A 13,751-nucleotide genomic window follows, 5' to 3' on the forward strand; every position below is an offset into this window, starting at 1 on the left:
AATGAATGCACAGTGTATTTGACGCGCAGTAAATACTAGGGCTGTCACTTTTGTAAAAAAAAATCATGTTAGATTTGAGACATAAGTGTTCATTGAATCGACTGTAAAATAGATTTTCCATGTCTAAAGACGTTTCCATTTTCAACGCCAAATATAGGCAAATCCACGGACAACTAACAGGCATTAGGACGAACGTAAAGAGGGCGCTTGAGACGCGCACAAATCAGCAATATTTCTGATGATTTATTGGCGTGAAGTTTCATGCACAATGACAAACAGGAGTGCAACATTCTCGAAAAACAATAAACAGAGTGGACTGCCATAACATCAATGAAAAACATTACTGCAGGCTTCAACATGGCTGTGTTTACTATTTGAAATGTCAAACAAAATTTTCGCCTACGTAGGCGATTGTAGCCCGTAGTCCGAATCTGTATCTGTATGCATGAGACTGTCTGAATACCGGCAGAATTCACGTATTTTTTTGTAAAAAAGAGACACATTATGCAGAAGTATAATTTGCTGTTATGTGTGTTTGTCAGAGCCTGCAGTTGCTGTGTGACGCGCGTTCGCTGCGGGCATATTGTGACGAGTTGGACGCGCTCCGGGAGAAGGCCGTTAAAATCAATTTCCTATTTTCGTTTTCAAATCTTGTGTTGGTTGGTCCAATTGAATGTGCAATCGATTTTCGAACGTAAAGTGACAGCCCTAGTAAATACTAGTGTGAGGCACATGACTCGCTGTCACTTTACTGAGAGCTGTGTTTCTCACACACTCGAAGAGAGAGTGAGAGAGTCTTAAGCCCTATTCGGACAGGACTAGTTTAACATGGACATTACGGACAATGTCAGTAAAGATTAGGCGACTTTTACCTTCAGTAAAAAGGTCTGGGAAAAATTACCTCAGGTAATACTAATCCTGTGCGAATAGATCTGCTGTAAATATATACATAAATATTTCATCATTTCCTGTTTAAAAGTAGTTTCCCGCGGTTTTTCAAGTATGGAGAAGCTTGAAAAGCATTCAGTTGCGTTCTAGACGCTGGGACAAGTCTGTGGCAAAACAATAGGTTACTGTTGTAACCCCGGTTCTCTGAAACATCGTGTGGAGAGATCCACCTATGGGAAGGGCATCCGTACCTGACCTCTGCAGAAGCATCCAATTGCACCAAGTCTGGCAAGACAGACAGAAGCGCGCAGCCTGGTAAGGTAAGGTCAGGTAAGGCCCCACCCCCTGACCTGAAGGAATATAAAGCCTGCATGCGCTACTGTTCTCCAGTAAGTATATTCGCTTCTCGTGCGGTAAACGGGACACAGCTGGTGGATCTCTCCACTACATGTTTCAGAGAACCAGGGTTACGACAGTAATCTATTGTTCTCTTTCATCATCTCGTGTTCGAGATCCACCTATTGGAGAGTCATGGACAGCTCCCCGATTGCCCAATACAGTCACAGTGAGGTTCTGTAAGCCAGAAAGAGACAGTCACCCAAGGGGCGGTGCCTGACACGTCCTATAATCATGAACCCGCAATACTGACGCACACACAAAACTGCTGTGTACTGGCAGGACATGAAACGTGTGTGGCACAGACAAGAGAAGGGAGGGTTAAGACGACACCACCCCCAAAACAGAATGTGCTACCGAGGTTCTAGTGACATCCAGCCGGTAGTAACACACTAACGTATGGGGAGAAGCCCAGTTGGCAGCAGAGCAAATGTCCTGCAGCAATACTCCCCTGAACAGAGCCCAAGAGGCGGCTAAGCCCCTCGTGGAATGAGCTCTGATGTCCCCTGGGGGCTACACTCCCTTCGATTCATATGGCAAAATTATAGCGTCCACAAGCCAATGTGAGAGGCATTGCTTAGATATGGGATTCCCCCTCTTGAAAGACAGCAGCTTTAGGGAAATATTTCCCAGGGGCTCAAAAGGGAATTGAGACAGAGCCTCCAGCACCAAGGGGAGGTCCCATTCAGCAACCGTTCTTCTGATGACTGGCAAAGAGCTACGGGCACCCTTCATAAATCTGCGGATTAGAGGATGCTGCCCAACCATTGAGCCCTCAAAACCCACATGACAAGCATAAATCACTGCCAGGTAGACTTTAATCATGGAAAAGGACCTGCCCTTATCCATAAGGTCTTGAAGGAAACACAAAATATCAGGAACTGCACACTGATATGATTTGAGACCACGCCCATCACACCACCTTTCGAACACTTGCCACTTACAGCCATATAAGGACAGCGTAGAAACGGCCCTGGCATGTATAGTAGGAACCACACGCGGGGGAAGCCCTAGTGCACTTAGGTTCATCCTTTCACAGGCCAGATAATGAGCCAATCGTCTATATATGTCAAATCCTCAGACCTGACATTCTCATGGGTGCTAAGCCAACCTGTGACTCACGAGTGTTCCCACTCGAGCGGGTCATTCCAGTTGTGCCTCATGTGCTTCGCGCATGCTGGGAGGACGGGGAAGAGTTGTTTCCTCGGACCAGGAGGGGGTCCCAGCACTTTCCCGTCATAAATGTCCCTTTCCTGGTAGGTGGCGCTCTGTGGAGTCGGCCACTCAATGTTGAGGCGAGCGGCCGCTCGCTCACACACTTCCAGGAGGATGGACTGAGGCAAGACCGCGGGAGCGTTGGCCTGGGGAACGCCAGAGGGCGGGATAGCCTCCTTGTCCTCTGAGACCCCGAGAAGCCCCGCGTCGTCATTATCACCAGAACCGGCCGGTTCGTCAACAAGCGGGAGGTTGCCCGCAAAGATGTCCTCTTTGGGGAACACAGGATTAGGCTGGTCAGCCCAGATGAGAGATGTCGGGTGAAAGTCCTTTACGGCAATCAGCGCACCACACACGGCCGGGCAGGCCCGTAATAGGCTGTTCCCGGGAGAAGCAGCAGATTTAGAGAGCAACATCAGGTACGGATGCCCTTCCCATAGGTGGATCTTGAACACGAGATGATGAAAGAGAACTCAAGTGTTACATAACATTCAGATCAGAAAGAAGATCGAAAGCACTTGTTAGAGGCACGAAACAACTTTTGGCGTTAGATAAGTGCCTATTACCAACACAATGCAATCTGAAGTTAATTAATACATTGTTCGACCGGACATAACTGTTTTATATATATAAATATAGGTTATGTGTGTTTGCGCACGTGATATCAGGAAGCAACGTAATACACAGGAGGGGGACAGCGATGTGCAAATCGAGTTACTCTCCCACTTCTGCTAGTTTTACTGAGATATCTTATCCTGTGCGAATTGGCCATTGCGAGACGTCCTGTGGTAAAATTACATTACTCCATCGACCCTTGTAAAGTTAATAGGGCTTTACATACAACGCAGAATTGACGTGTACATGACGTCTACATGTAAATTATATTATTTGTTGTATTTTCCTGTAAAAATAATGGAGTTGATTTGGACACAACAAATTCCAGACAGTAAACTAATACCCCGTTCTATTTCTGATGAACTCCAAAATATTAAATGTAATGGATGTATATCTACTGGGTAATCCACTATTTTATCGAGGGGGTCAAAATAAAAATTCTCACCTGAGATTTGGAGCCAAATTACAGCGGGGTAAAAATTATTTGGGGCATCTTCATTATTTTATTTTTACACAGAGATTGGTAGGTCTATTAGTTAAATCTGTTTACTTTAGCAATCTTTGTTGCATTATATGCCAAGCACTTCTTGTGTTTTTTGCCCCAAGTTAACATACTCAAGAAGTATTAAAGATATCTTAATGTCCTCTTAGATTCTGGTTCTTAAACTTTTCTTTTGATGTCTTCATTTTAAAGGCCCTCAATGGTTCAATCCCAGAGATATGGAGATCTTAATGCGGCTCCATGAGTAAATTGGTCAAATCATTTTCAGTGGTCAAAAGCCAAATGTGGATCACTTTGCATATAGCTGATACTTTTTTATTTTAAAGAGGAATATGAACTAGAAATGTATCTCCTATATCTGGGGGGTGAGTAAATTTTCATTTTCATTTTAGGTGAACTATCCCTTTAAGACTAAGCTTAGGCTGGTTTAAGCTGTGTTTTCAAAAGGAATGTATATACTAAGCAATATACGTAATAACATTTTTAAAAGCAAAATTGTCAAACGTATAGTCTAATAACATTATCTGTACCCCTCCCCATGCTGTTTTACCAAATAAGATATTTTTGTGTCTCATCCTAGTTACATCAACCTTTGTAAATTTAAGGCTAGTGCAGTGCAAATGTTTTAGTAAGCTGGGCAGCACTCAGAGCTCACAGCTTTTCACAGAGCGATTAGTGCCACGTCAGTTCTAATTCTCCTCACCCACCCATCTCCACCAGGTCTGAGATGTCTTATGTTCTGTTAGCTCATGAGAAGATAAAAGATAGACAATGCATTATTTAACATGCAAAGAAAGTGGGTGTCACTAGTATGGTCAGTAATTTTGTATAAAAGCTCCTACTAAATGTATAACTGTAAAAGGTAAATATTGCCCAGCATGATTTGAGAATGTTCCAAAGAGTTTCCTATTTGTTTCCAGCATTTTTTACTATTTATCTCCAGATAATTCCTCTTAAACAACAGAATCCAAATTCTATGAATCCAGACTGCAGCATCTCTCTCACTTTTGCCTCAAGTTAATTGCATTGTCTCCAAAGCTTGTGATGCTCTATTTTTAGCTGTGGAGTCAGTTATAGTGCTTTGTGGCTGCTCTCCATCGCTCACAATCAGCCAGACAGTTTAAGATGTTATGTGGTGTCCAGTCTAAAGAATGCATTATAAAAGGCCCATAAGACTGTGAGTCAGTTACTGAAATGTCAGCTCATTTACTACCCTGACTAAAAAAAACAAGAGTTTCTCTTGAGTCTTGACTATTATGGCATCCTTTTCTAAACGAGGGTTGGAAAAGGACGCTATTTTGATGCACCTCAGAGAAACCAATTTAAATCGCAGTAAGCAAACACAAAACGGGGACACTTGAGATCTCTGGACTATGAAAATATTCCATCACTTTTTGACGCCAAGGTTTTTTATGTTGCATGTATTATAATTAATGTATAGAGCTGTATGGGAAAACTGTGAGGTTAATGCAAACAAACTAAGGACAAACACTCAAAATAGGCATTCAAAGAAAAATTGGGTTGCATCAAAAGTGGGCTAGGTTTAAACAGACCTACTTGTGTGGGTAAGGAAACCATGAGAAAACAGAGCAGCTAAAATAACATATGACGTGGAAAGCCTAAAGAAAACAGAGTGACTTTACACTTGCACTCTTTTAAAAATCAGGATAAACAGCTCTTTCCTATTCTGGTCTGCATTGGTCTATGTCTATCACTAAGACACATGCGGTTCTCAGTCTGTTTGCAGACATGTTCCTGCCATTTAAAATTTTAGCTTGTGTTACTATTGTTAAATAAACAAGAATAGTAACATACAAACCGTATAGGTTAAGATGGCTGGAACACTGTGGTTAAATTTAGGCTTTTTTCATTAAATTCCAGCATGATTAAAGTTTTGTTGGTATAGAAGAATACATTTTCCCCTAGTCTAGTTTTGTTGGTGTTAGATTTGGAATAATCCAATGAGTGATTTGTATGGGGCACATCAGCAGAACTACGCAGTGCAGTGTCATAGTATTCCAGAGCAGTCTCATAAAAAAAAACACATCTCAGTGTGAGATCGCAGGGTCATGATCAAATTCTTCTCTTTTGAACATGTCAGGGTGGTTAAGTGTGACCGAATGACTCGATCAACTTACACTAGTAAGGCCCGTACTCAAGACCCCAAATTTTCAAGCCTTCCCAATCAGGCTTTCCACTAAAGGAAAAGGACAAGCAGAGACAAAACCACAGACTACAATTTATCTATGAATTGGTTACTAAAAACACCTTGAGCTCAATGATAAAAAAAAACAAAAAAAAAACAAAAAAAACAAACACTTTAATCAATGTGAACGAATCAGCCCAATGGGCTTCATTTAGTCGGTTCACATGGGCCTGCCACCCATACACTGGCCAAACACACACAAAAGAAAAAGGAAGAAAAAGATACTAACAAAAGGGCAATTCACAATAAAAGGATAAACTAAACAAGTTGGTTTCTTTCTTATGTCTTATATAAAAGATTTCACCGCTCAAATAATAAAACAATAAATACAAATCAAAAACACTTCAAACCAACCAAACCCAAAATCATACATTAATGATTTAAACCCACTCAACATCAACCAAATAAACCAAAGTCAAAAAGAAACAAACAAAAAAAAAAAAACGGATAACCCACAATTAATTAATTGAACAGTATCAATGTAGAGCAAGACAAAGAAATGACACAACCAACCCAAATAACAAAGTAAACAAACTAAATTGGTTAATAAACAAAACATAATAATAATAATAATAATCATAATAATAATCATAATAATAATAATAATAATAATAATAATAATAATAATAAAACCAAAAAGAAACAAAACAATTTCAATTCAATTCCATTGCACACACTTAAACAAAATACACAGACAACGAATAAACACGACTCAAAATTACACCAGCGAGGTGAGCGAACACCAGGTGGCGCCAGAATCAAAGGCCACGGGTTTAGCGCAACCAACGTGAGCGTTGTACAGGCAATAGCGAGGACGTTCAATGCAATCGCGAGCGTTCAAGGCAAAAATCCCGCGTACCAGACTGGAAACGCTATTTAAGCCACAGCAAAGCAGCAGCTGGCAACTTCTGCAAAACAAATAGACATTTTCGTTTGCTTTCTTCTCCCTCCCCACTCCTCTCACATTGTTAATCACACAAACAGGGTAAGAGAACAATAAAATTACCTTTCACGTGTATGACACTCACATACTCACTACAATGCCTGGACGCACCCGACTAATCTAAAATTACACCAAACAAGCACATTAATCAGACATGTGAATTAAGTTAAATTCCCACGAACACCCATATTCTAAGTTTATAATTCCCTCCCGTCTATGAGCCTCCAATCAAAACCTACCTTTCCCGAGGAGTGAAGGAGATACAAGACCTACACAAACAGGTCACATCGGTACAATGTCATGAGGAAACTTCTCACCTGTGTCTTTATATCTACGTGATTACCTGACGTACCCACCCACTTATGCAATCCGTGCGCTATTTTTAAAGGGGCCACGCAGACTAGGCCTATTGCTAAAAGGGTGATCCCACTACATAAGGTTATGCTGATAGCCCAAGACATTCAAAAGAGATCTGCTTTGATTGTCTAGAGTAGCGGTCTCAGGTCTTTTCTGATAGGGCCACGGTCCGTAGGGAAAAAAAGGTTATGTACATCTTAAAGGGAGGAGAAAGAGTCAGATTGGTGAGCACACATCATGACCTCTGTACACGTGCCATACATTTTTCATTAAACCAAAAAGTATAAGCGCTCAAGCTTAAGATATAACCAAGCAGTGAGTGCCATTGCTTACTGTAACACAGTTAGATGTTGTGGGAAGAAGGAGGCGGGAACCGGCAAACGTTCAACACACTATTTAATAATAAAATAATACAAAACGAAAGTAAAAGACAGCAGCCCCTCACGGACGACTTCTGTCACATATAATAAAACATAAAACACAACATAAGTCCAGGCCTGTTCCTCTCTCGATCTTCACTGTCATCGCTCCTCCTTTACGCTTCCGCTCCTCCGTGAGAGATACAGTACGAGACCGGTGTGTCGTGCAGGAGTCGCTCATTATCAACCACTCCACTCGTCGTGCTCGCCACACTTACATATGTGTCCTATAATTTCCCAAGAGTATATGGGTTTATGGAAATGTGCTTCTTTTTTGAGAGGGTTAGATTTCACAAGTTCAGTTAAAGTTTAATCAGATTTGGTGTGTGTGTGTGATAAGAGATCTCTTAGTGCAGAGGCTGCAATCTTCATTCCCAGAATTCGTTATCTTTTTTGGAGTGTCTGCAGGATCCTGAGAGCTGTGACATCTTTCTGCAGAAATGATAGATGCTGTATTATATCCCTTATCTAATATATCTCTGTTGCTGGACAGTGAACTAAAGAGCATAATCTGTGATTCTATTTAAAATGAATAAATGCCATTGCTTATTATTTAGAGTGGCAATCATTGTCTCCGTTTCAGTGTATTAGTGTGATTTGATTCCATGACATTCCATCTCGAAGGGCATGTTACATGTGTGTGTTTTTATTGTCAAAAGTCAGTAGCCTACGGCTGTTGAAGGTGAAAATAAAATCTTGCAAATGTAAAGGCTTAGTCTCTCTTGCATCATTTGAACTCAGTCAGTAACCGGCAAAGTAACACAGTCTGTCTTGTACGTCCAGCAGAAGCTGATCTCCCAGGAGGCTAGCAGATATTGTAGAGACAATACGCTTTGGCATCAGGCCAGCCAGATTGTTAGCCTCGGGCCTTCAATAAAAGGTATGGCACATCACTGTAATGTATTCCAATGTCTCTTGTCTGACATCTTTCAGAGCAAGAGGTTTGGAGGCGGGGAAAGAGCACATCCTGCATGTGAAATTCACTTCAAACTCACTGATTTCCGCCTATATCAGCAAAACGGTGCTAAAGTCTTGGAGGCGTTCCAACGTGTCAGCTTCTGGAGTAGATGGCCTATGAAAATGGCAAAAAACTGAACTGCTCAATAATGTAATGCATTCATTAGCCTATATGTTTTCTTTGCACTTGCACCCAAGGATTTGGCTGCAACACATTTTGTCGAGCTTCACAGATGTTTTAAGATGCAGCATATAAGTTTTTTTTATTTTTTGTGGCTGAAGTCCAAATATTTCTCAGAAGAAATAGAATATCCAAAAAGAAGTGAACAATCATACAGTCCCTAATGGAAAAGAACACAAAAATGTATCAAATTATGCATCAGAATATTGATGTATTTGGTGAAGAAATATGCTTTTTTGCTTTAGATAAACTAATTAACATTTCATTCTGACTAACAACACGTAAAATGACACTTTACCAGCAATGATTGGTCTCAAAGACCACAACTAAAAAACAGTACTGACATTTAATGCAATTCAAAACTTGATGAAAATGACCCGATCACCTGTGTTACGACAATACACCCTCATTAAAGACCCCAGTTCTAACATTACTACTAATTACCTTGAAGCAATCATAGCACTTCTCAAAGGCTGCCGATAAACACTTGCCCACATGACATTTCTACATGGCTTGGGGTCTGGATTGCAATGAAACCTGACATTTATCTTAAATGATGGTTCAACTGCCTTCTTTAGATTAGCTGTCAACATCCTGTTAAGAATCTACACCAGCAAATACAGCAGAAAGACACATCTGACACTGCTGAAGATTGATACAATGTGTAAACTCTAATGTCCAATGATTCTTTTGATATTTAATTCAACTACTGTTCTTATAAGTCAAAATAATTTGTAAATAGCCATTTGCACCCACAGCAGACATTTGCATTAATTTCATTATGATGCACCACATAAACAGCAACAGTTCCATGCAGAATCTTGTGTTTTCAGAATTACACAATTCAAAAAAGAGGAGAATGTCAGCTCAAATCCTCCTCTGAATCTATCTCATGTGACACTGCCAATGGCTGCAGCGGACTGCAGCATTCAACCCCTCCTCACCCTCCTACCAACCCACTATTCGCCTCAAGCTCTCTCACACTTGCCTGCATCGACTTCTAGCACTAGATTCAGGCTGTGATGCTGGATTTTGTTTACTGTTCTATTCTTTTCCCAGTGTTGACATGGAGTTGCTATTCTAGGTGCTGCCTTTGCCTGTTATGACATTTTAATATCATACCAATGTTGCATGAATTTCCTGCGGAGGCACAAGAGGACTAGCGACGCCTAATAATAGTCCTATGCATTATCATGCTAATATGAAGCCGCTGAAATATCACAGTAATGGTTTTATTAACCCACAAATATACATAGAAACAATTCTGTCGGTTTCCAGTTTTGCATTTTTGCCTCTGGACAGTAATTAAACACACTTTTAATTTTCTTGTTGCTGTTCTGGATCATCCTGATTTATAACTCTGAAAATATGCATTATTCTGGATTGAATGCAACAAGTATACAACATGCTGCATCATCGGCAGCCATCAGCTACAGCAACAGATTATGTGTTTGCTGGTGATTGACATACAAAGGCCTGCAGCGAAATCCTACATGAGTGAGATCATCAGCTGGAATAATGAGGGAGCAGATCCCCATTCCCGCAGAGCTGACTTAGGATCACTGGCATGTAAAATATCACTAATTCATTCTAGAAACCTTGCTTTTTGGAGCGTGAACTTCTGCTGCCAGTTTTTATCTATAAGACTGTTTGAACACGCTTTTAAAAATGCATTACAAAAATGCCACTCTGCTCTCCGGGTGTTTCTTGTAAAATTTTAAATCACATGACAGTCTGTGATCTCTCACACACACACACACACACACACACACACACTGGGAAGAGAGAATAGATCACATCTGTAGGGTTCCAGAAGTAAACAGCCCATTTTCCCAATAGAAAAATTTATTTGGATTAAACAATTATGCAATGACTGCAGATATAAACGACACCTAATATTTTTAAATTAATAGTTAAACTAAATATTAATCATTGGTCAAAATTGAATCACCCTCAAGTCCTTTCAAACTAGGGGTGGGCAATATAGGGTACAACAGGGATAAAGGCTCCATGGGGTAAAAGGCTCCTTTGGTTTTATTTTCCTCTAAATCACTAGATGGCACAAAATCTTGCCGCAGCACTTTCCAAAACGTCTCCGGTTACTGACGTAACCTCGGTTCCCTGAGAGGCGGGAGCGAGACATTGCGTAGCAAAGCTGCGGGAACTCCTCCCTTCTCCACTTTTGCTGAAATCTTATGGGATAATGCCAGCTTGGAATAGCTGGTCAATTGCCGCGAAGTATGCAAATACTAACAGGCTTGCGGTAACCACTGCATAATTGGTTACAATAGTTCACAATACATCAGTAAGAAACTTAACTCACCGAAAGCACTTGCGACACCACAGACGGTACATCCAGCTTGTAAAATCTGGCGAAGGTGTTCTGAGAAGACCAACCAGCAGCAAAACATAAATCCTGGATAGACATCCCCCTAGACCAGGCCCACGAAGAGGCAACCACCCTCGTCGAATGAGCTCTGATGTTAAGGGGACAATCTTTCCCCTGGCATTTGTAAGCCAATGCAATAGCGTCCACAATCCAAAGAGAAAGTTTCTGTTTTGAAACAGCACGTCCCTTAGTACATCCACCAAAGCACACAAAAAGCTGGTCCGACAGACGAAAGGCGGCCGAGCGATTCACATACATCTGCAAAGCCCTGACAGGGCAAACAGCACTCTGAGTGTCAGCGTCATGCGAGGATGACGGCTCAGCAGATAAAGCAGGCAGGGAAACAACCTGTGCTTGGAACGGTGTAGAGAGTGACTTCGGCACGTAGACCTGTCTCAACCGGAGAGTGACGCTGAAGTCACCAGGGCCGAAACTGATACAATCATCGTTCACCGAGAATGCGTGTAAGTCTCCAATGCACTTCGCAGAGGCGAGAGTAAAGCCGTTTTCAGGGAGAGCTCCTTAACCGCAATCGAAGCTAGGGGCTTGAATGGCGGTAGAGAAAGTGCTCTCAGAACTAGAGCTAGATCCCACGGCGGCACAGATGGCAGCCGTGAAGGACACAATCTCCCCACTCCCCTGGGAAATCTGGTCACCAGAGTGTGCTTACCGATCGATTGCCCGTTGTGGTAGATTTTTCCCTAAACCTAACTATCTGGGTCTCGTCTACAAATCGACGTCCCCGAACGTCTACTGTCAACATTTAGTCTATCTGGGTCTCGTCTACAAATCGATGTCCCCTGGGTCTCGTCTACAAATCGACGTACCCATTCAATAATCGTCACCTAACTAACTTGTTCCCCTAAACTAGCTTGCTTCCTAAACTAGCTTCCTTCCTAAACTAGCTTCCTAAACTAGCTTCCTGCGCAGGAATAAATCGACAAACAGACTCAAGCAAATGTCCTTTAAATGCTTTAATCACGGCCAGGAGATCTTCCCGAGCAGTTCTCAGGGAATCTCTCCCAAGAAGCAAGGCCAGAGGATCTCAGACAAATTCCATTGAGAATCCCACCAGAAAATACGGATACAACAGTTTTTATAGAATCGAGAAAACAAATAAGACTAACATGTCACCTTCAATATGATTGGTTTAATTGGTTCAAAAGCCCCAACCTTTTCCCTCTATCACTGGCACAAGCAAACTCTGTTTTTGTGATTACTTATCACAAGGTTTGAGAACTAGTAATCTGTCTAGTTTCACTTCCCCTTTCTGTTATTTATACACACACACATACACACTCAAAGTCACAAGTTTTCCCCAAAGAGTTTGGAAACATTTAAAAGCATATTAATGTCATTCCTGCAAGAAAAACAAATGTTAGTTGATTAATTAAAGTTGATTAATTAAAAAATCCATCACACTGTCAACCGGGGAGCGAAACGAAGCAATAACGGCCACATACACCTTCAGCGTGGATGGCAAACTCCCGCTGTCCAGTCTGTGCTGTAGGAAGCGCAAAACATCCGACAAGGAACAGATCACTGGGTCGATATCGATGTTCTGGCACCATTTTGCAAGCGATTATCTCTCTCAGGTCCGCAAACCAGGACTGGTTCGGCCAGTTCAGGGCCACGAGGATCACTGACGCTCTCTCCTCCCTGATTTTGCATAACTATGGTGCAGAATCTTCACCGGAGGGAACGCGTAAAGCCTGGCTTTTGGCCAACACGATGTCAGAGCATCTCCCGTCAGCGGGGAGTGAGATAACGAGAAGAACGTCTGACAATGAGTGTTCTTGCTTGTGGCAAACAGATCCACGTCCGCCCTCCCGAATCGATCCCAAATCATTTGCACCGGCCCAGGGTGAAGCCTCCATTCTCCTTGAGGAATCCCATTCCTCGAAAGCATGTCCGCTCTGCGGTTTAGGAGTCCGGTGATATGCGCCGCTCTGATAGAGAGAAAGTTTCGATCCGCCCACAAGAGGAGACTCGCCGCCTGTTTGAAAAGAGCTCTGGAGCACACGCCGCCCTGGCGATTTATATACGAAACCACAGACATGCTGTCGGTTTGAATCAGTACATGTTGCTGCTTCAACCTCGACCGAAAAGGTTCCAGGGCTGAGGCAAGTGTGAGTGACCGGAATGCGCGTGTGACCTGAAGACCACGCCCTCGGCGGGACTCGAGTTTTCAGCCAAAACTGCAGCGGCCGCATATGCAGCAGGCCCAGATGGCACACTGAAGAAGCCGCCATCAGTCCCAGAAGCCTCTGAAATTCCCTCAGTCAAACAGACCTGCCCGGTCTGAAATGGCGCAGAGTCGATGATGGATCTGTGCCAGGATCTCCTTCAATACTGTCATCCTGAAGTGCTTGGTTGATGGGTCTCAGGTCCAGAATCCTCCATCCTCCATCCTTCTTTGGCACCACGAAATGGCGGCTATAAAATCCGCTCTCCTGCTCGCTCAGAGGGACACGCTCTATTGCTCCTTACTAGAGCAGACTGAGAACTTCCTGTCTCAGAACGGGGAGGTTTTGGGGCAATGTCAGTGACGGGACCACGCCATTGAAGTGGGGTGGTCTGCGTCTGAACTGAAGAGAATATCCGTGTTGAATTATTCCTAGTAGCCACGGTGAAACGCCGGGAATAGCCCTCCACGTGTCTAGGAAATGACACAGCGGTCCGT

This window comes from Abramis brama (assembly GCF_963993115.1).
Source record: "Abramis brama genome assembly, chromosome: 1".
NCBI lineage: Eukaryota > Metazoa > Chordata > Actinopteri > Cypriniformes > Leuciscidae > Abramis > Abramis brama.